Source organism: Melanerpes formicivorus, unplaced genomic scaffold, assembly GCF_026170545.1.
Source record: "Melanerpes formicivorus ecotype bairdi unplaced genomic scaffold, bMelFor1.0.p_v2 SCAF_61, whole genome shotgun sequence".
Lineage (NCBI taxonomy): Eukaryota > Metazoa > Chordata > Aves > Piciformes > Picidae > Melanerpes > Melanerpes formicivorus.
Window position 1 is genome coordinate 4,580,001 of NW_027142413.1, and position 5,793 is coordinate 4,585,793.

The window sequence follows — 5,793 nt, forward strand, 5'->3', positions numbered from 1 at the left end:
AGGGTTAGGGTTAGGGTTAGGGTTAGGGTTAGGGTTAGGGTTAGGGTTAGGGTTAGGGTTAGGGTTAGGGTTAGGGTTAGGGTTAGGGTTAGGGTTAGGGTTAGGGTTAGGGTTAGGGTTAGGGTTAGGGTTAGGGTTAGGGTTAGGGTTAGGGTTAGGGTTAGGGTTAGGGTTAGGGTTAGGGTTAGGGTTAGGGTTAGGGTTAGGGTTAGGGTTAGGGTTAGGGTTAGGGTTAGGGTTAGGGTTAGGGTTAGGGTTAGGGTTAGGGTTAGGGTTAGGGTTAGGGTTAGGGTTAGGGTTAGGGTTAGGGTTAGGGTTAGGGTTAGGGTTAGGGTTAGGGTTAGGGTTAGGGTTAGGGTTAGGGTTAGGGTTAGGGTTAGGGTTAGGGTTAGGGTTAGGGTTAGGGTTAGGGTTAGGGTTAGGGTTAGGGTTAGGGTTAGGGTTAGGGTTAGGGTTAGGGTTAGGGTTAGGGTTAGGGTTAGGGTTAGGGTTAGGGTTAGGGTTAGGGTTAGGGTTAGGGTTAGGGTTAGGGTTAGGGTTAGGGTTAGGGTTAGGGTTAGGGTTAGGGTTAGGGTTAGGGTTAGGGTTAGGGTTAGGGTTAGGGTTAGGGTTAGGGTTAGGGTTAGGGTTAGGGTTAGGGTTAGGGTTAGGGTTAGGGTTAGGGTTAGGGTTAGGGTTAGGGTTAGGGTTAGGGTTAGGGTTAGGGTTAGGGTTAGGGTTAGGGTTAGGGTTAGGGTTAGGGTTAGGGTTAGGGTTAGGGTTAGGGTTAGGGTTAGGGTTAGGGTTAGGGTTAGGGTTAGGGTTAGGGTTAGGGTTAGGGTTAGGGTTAGGGTTAGGGTTAGGGTTAGGGTTAGGGTTAGGGTTAGGGTTAGGGTTAGGGTTAGGGTTAGGGTTAGGGTTAGGGTTAGGGTTAGGGTTAGGGTTAGGGTTAGGGTTAGGGTTAGGGTTAGGGTTAGGGTTAGGGTTAGGGTTAGGGTTAGGGTTAGGGTTAGGGTTAGGGTTAGGGTTAGGGTTAGGGTTAGGGTTAGGGTTAGGGTTAGGGTTAGGGTTAGGGTTAGGGTTAGGGTTAGGGTTAGGGTTAGGGTTAGGGTTAGGGTTAGGGTTAGGGTTAGGGTTAGGGTTAGGGTTAGGGTTAGGGTTAGGGTTAGGGTTAGGGTTAGGGTTAGGGTTAGGGTTAGGGTTAGGGTTAGGGTTAGGGTTAGGGTTAGGGTTAGGGTTAGGGTTAGGGTTAGGGTTAGGGTTAGGGTTAGGGTTAGGGTTAGGGTTAGGGTTAGGGTTAGGGTTAGGGTTAGGGTTAGGGTTAGGGTTAGGGTTAGGGTTAGGGTTAGGGTTAGGGTTAGGGTTAGGGTTAGGGTTAGGGTTAGGGTTAGGGTTAGGGTTAGGGTTAGGGTTAGGGTTAGGGTTAGGGTTAGGGTTAGGGTTAGGGTTAGGGTTAGGGTTAGGGTTAGGGTTAGGGTTAGGGTTAGGGTTAGGGTTAGGGTTAGGGTTAGGGTTAGGGTTAGGGTTAGGGTTAGGGTTAGGGTTAGGGTTAGGGTTAGGGTTAGGGTTAGGGTTAGGGTTAGGGTTAGGGTTAGGGTTAGGGTTAGGGTTAGGGTTAGGGTTAGGGTTAGGGTTAGGGTTAGGGTTAGGGTTAGGGTTAGGGTTAGGGTTAGGGTTAGGGTTAGGGTTAGGGTTAGGGTTAGGGTTAGGGTTAGGGTTAGGGTTAGGGTTAGGGTTAGGGTTAGGGTTAGGGTTAGGGTTAGGGTTAGGGTTAGGGTTAGGGTTAGGGTTAGGGTTAGGGTTAGGGTTAGGGTTAGGGTTAGGGTTAGGGTTAGGGTTAGGGTTAGGGTTAGGGTTAGGGTTAGGGTTAGGGTTAGGGTTAGGGTTAGGGTTAGGGTTAGGGTTAGGGTTAGGGTTAGGGTTAGGGTTAGGGTTAGGGTTAGGGTTAGGGTTAGGGTTAGGGTTAGGGTTAGGGTTAGGGTTAGGGTTAGGGTTAGGGTTAGGGTTAGGGTTAGGGTTAGGGTTAGGGTTAGGGTTAGGGTTAGGGTTAGGGTTAGGGTTAGGGTTAGGGTTAGGGTTAGGGTTAGGGTTAGGGTTAGGGTTAGGGTTAGGGTTAGGGTTAGGGTTAGGGTTAGGGTTAGGGTTAGGGTTAGGGTTAGGGTTAGGGTTAGGGTTAGGGTTAGGGTTAGGGTTAGGGTTAGGGTTAGGGTTAGGGTTAGGGTTAGGGTTAGGGTTAGGGTTAGGGTTAGGGTTAGGGTTAGGGTTAGGGTTAGGGTTAGGGTTAGGGTTAGGGTTAGGGTTAGGGTTAGGGTTAGGGTTAGGGTTAGGGTTAGGGTTAGGGTTAGGGTTAGGGTTAGGGTTAGGGTTAGGGTTAGGGTTAGGGTTAGGGTTAGGGTTAGGGTTAGGGTTAGGGTTAGGGTTAGGGTTAGGGTTAGGGTTAGGGTTAGGGTTAGGGTTAGGGTTAGGGTTAGGGTTAGGGTTAGGGTTAGGGTTAGGGTTAGGGTTAGGGTTAGGGTTAGGGTTAGGGTTAGGGTTAGGGTTAGGGTTAGGGTTAGGGTTAGGGTTAGGGTTAGGGTTAGGGTTAGGGTTAGGGTTAGGGTTAGGGTTAGGGTTAGGGTTAGGGTTAGGGTTAGGGTTAGGGTTAGGGTTAGGGTTAGGGTTAGGGTTAGGGTTAGGGTTAGGGTTAGGGTTAGGGTTAGGGTTAGGGTTAGGGTTAGGGTTAGGGTTAGGGTTAGGGTTAGGGTCTAGGGTTAGGGTTAGGGTTAGGGTTAGGGTTAGGGTTAGGGTTAGGGTTAGGGTTAGGGTTAGGGTTAGGGTTAGGGTTAGGGTTAGGGTTAGGGTTAGGGTTAGGGTTAGGGTTAGGGTTAGGGTTAGGGTTAGGGTTAGGGTTAGGGTTAGGGTTAGGGTTAGGGTTAGGGTTAGGGTTAGGGTTAGGGTTAGGGTTAGGGTTAGGGTTAGGGTTAGGGTTAGGGTTAGGGTTAGGGTTAGGGTTAGGGTTAGGGTTAGGGTTAGGGTTAGGGTTAGGGTTAGGGTTAGGGTTAGGGTTAGGGTTAGGGTTAGGGTTAGGGTTAGGGTTAGGGTTAGGGTTAGGGTTAGGGTTAGGGTTAGGGTTAGGGTTAGGGTTAGGGTTAGGGTTAGGGTTAGGGTTAGGGTTAGGGTTAGGGTTAGGGTTAGGGTTAGGGTTAGGGTTAGGGTTAGGGTTAGGGTTAGGGTTAGGGTTAGGGTTAGGGTTAGGGTTAGGGTTAGGGTTAGGGTTAGGGTTAGGGTTAGGGTTAGGGTTAGGGTTAGGGTTAGGGTTAGGGTTAGGGTTAGGGTTAGGGTTAGGGTTAGGGTTAGGGTTAGGGTTAGGGTTAGGGTTAGGGTTAGGGTTAGGGTTAGGGTTAGGGTTAGGGTTAGGGTTAGGGTTAGGGTTAGGGTTAGGGTTAGGGTTAGGGTTAGGGTTAGGGTTAGGGTTAGGGTTAGGGTTAGGGTTAGGGTTAGGGTTAGGGTTAGGGTTAGGGTTAGGGTTAGGGTTAGGGTTAGGGTTAGGGTTAGGGTTAGGGTTAGGGTTAGGGTTAGGGTTAGGGTTAGGGTTAGGGTTAGGGTTAGGGTTAGGGTTAGGGTTAGGGTTAGGGTTAGGGTTAGGGTTAGGGTTAGGGTTAGGGTTAGGGTTAGGGTTAGGGTTAGGGTTAGGGTTAGGGTTAGGGTTAGGGTTAGGGTTAGGGTTAGGGTTAGGGTTAGGGTTAGGGTTAGGGTTAGGGTTAGGGTTAGGGTTAGGGTTAGGGTTAGGGTTAGGGTTAGGGTTAGGGTTAGGGTTAGGGTTAGGGTTAGGGTTAGGGTTAGGGTTAGGGTTAGGGTTAGGGTTAGGGTTAGGGTTAGGGTTAGGGTTAGGGTTAGGGTTAGGGTTAGGGTTAGGGTTAGGGTTAGGGTTAGGGTTAGGGTTAGGGTTAGGGTTAGGGTTAGGGTTAGGGTTAGGGTTAGGGTTAGGGTTAGGGTTAGGGTTAGGGTTAGGGTTAGGGTTAGGGTTAGGGTTAGGGTTAGGGTTAGGGTTAGGGTTAGGGTTAGGGTTAGGGTTAGGGTTAGGGTTAGGGTTAGGGTTAGGGTTAGGGTTAGGGTTAGGGTTAGGGTTAGGGTTAGGGTTAGGGTTAGGGTTAGGGTTAGGGTTAGGGTTAGGGTTAGGGTTAGGGTTAGGGTTAGGGTTAGGGTTAGGGTTAGGGTTAGGGTTAGGGTTAGGGTTAGGGTTAGGGTTAGGGTTAGGGTTAGGGTTAGGGTTAGGGTTAGGGTTAGGGTTAGGGTTAGGGTTAGGGTTAGGGTTAGGGTTAGGGTTAGGGTTAGGGTTAGGGTTAGGGTTAGGGTTAGGGTTAGGGTTAGGGTTAGGGTTAGGGTTAGGGTTAGGGTTAGGGTTAGGGTTAGGGTTAGGGTTAGGGTTAGGGTTAGGGTTAGGGTTAGGGTTAGGGTTAGGGTTAGGGTTAGGGTTAGGGTTAGGGTTAGGGTTAGGGTTAGGGTTAGGGTTAGGGTTAGGGTTAGGGTTAGGGTTAGGGTTAGGGTTAGGGTTAGGGTTAGGGTTAGGGTTAGGGTTAGGGTTAGGGTTAGGGTTAGGGTTAGGGTTAGGGTTAGGGTTAGGGTTAGGGTTAGGGTTAGGGTTAGGGTTAGGGTTAGGGTTAGGGTTAGGGTTAGGGTTAGGGTTAGGGTTAGGGTTAGGGTTAGGGTTAGGGTTAGGGTTAGGGTTAGGGTTAGGGTTAGGGTTAGGGTTAGGGTTAGGGTTAGGGTTAGGGTTAGGGTTAGGGTTAGGGTTAGGGTTAGGGTTAGGGTTAGGGTTAGGGTTAGGGTTAGGGTTAGGGTTAGGGTTAGGGTTAGGGTTAGGGTTAGGGTTAGGGTTAGGGTTAGGGTTAGGGTTAGGGTTAGGGTTAGGGTTAGGGTTAGGGTTAGGGTTAGGGTTAGGGTTAGGGTTAGGGTTAGGGTTAGGGTTAGGGTTAGGGTTAGGGTTAGGGTTAGGGTTAGGGTTAGGGTTAGGGTTAGGGTTAGGGTTAGGGTTAGGGTTAGGGTTAGGGTTAGGGTTAGGGTTAGGGTTAGGGTTAGGGTTAGGGTTAGGGTTAGGGTTAGGGTTAGGGTTAGGGTTAGGGTTAGGGTTAGGGTTAGGGTTAGGGTTAGGGTTAGGGTTAGGGTTAGGGTTAGGGTTAGGGTTAGGGTTAGGGTTAGGGTTAGGGTTAGGGTTAGGGTTAGGGTTAGGGTTAGGGTTAGGGTTAGGGTTAGGGTTAGGGTTAGGGTTAGGGTTAGGGTTAGGGTTAGGGTTAGGGTTAGGGTTAGGGTTAGGGTTAGGGTTAGGGTTAGGGTTAGGGTTAGGGTTAGGGTTAGGGTTAGGGTTAGGGTTAGGGTTAGGGTTAGGGTTAGGGTTAGGGTTAGGGTTAGGGTTAGGGTTAGGGTTAGGGTTAGGGTTAGGGTTAGGGTTAGGGTTAGGGTTAGGGTTAGGGTTAGGGTTAGGGTTAGGGTTAGGGTTAGGGTTAGGGTTAGGGTTAGGGTTAGGGTTAGGGTTAGGGTTAGGGTTAGGGTTAGGGTTAGGGTTAGGGTTAGGGTTAGGGTTAGGGTTAGGGTTAGGGTTAGGGTTAGGGTTAGGGTTAGGGTTAGGGTTAGGGTTAGGGTTAGGGTTAGGGTTAGGGTTAGGGTTAGGGTTAGGGTTAGGGTTAGGGTTAGGGTTAGGGTTAGGGTTAGGGTTAGGGTTAGGGTTAGGGTTAGGGTTAGGGTTAGGGTTAGGGTTAGGGTTAGGGTTAGGGTTAGGGTTAGGGTTAGGGTTAGGGTTAGGGTTAGGGTTAGGGTTAGGGTTAGGGTTAGGGTTAG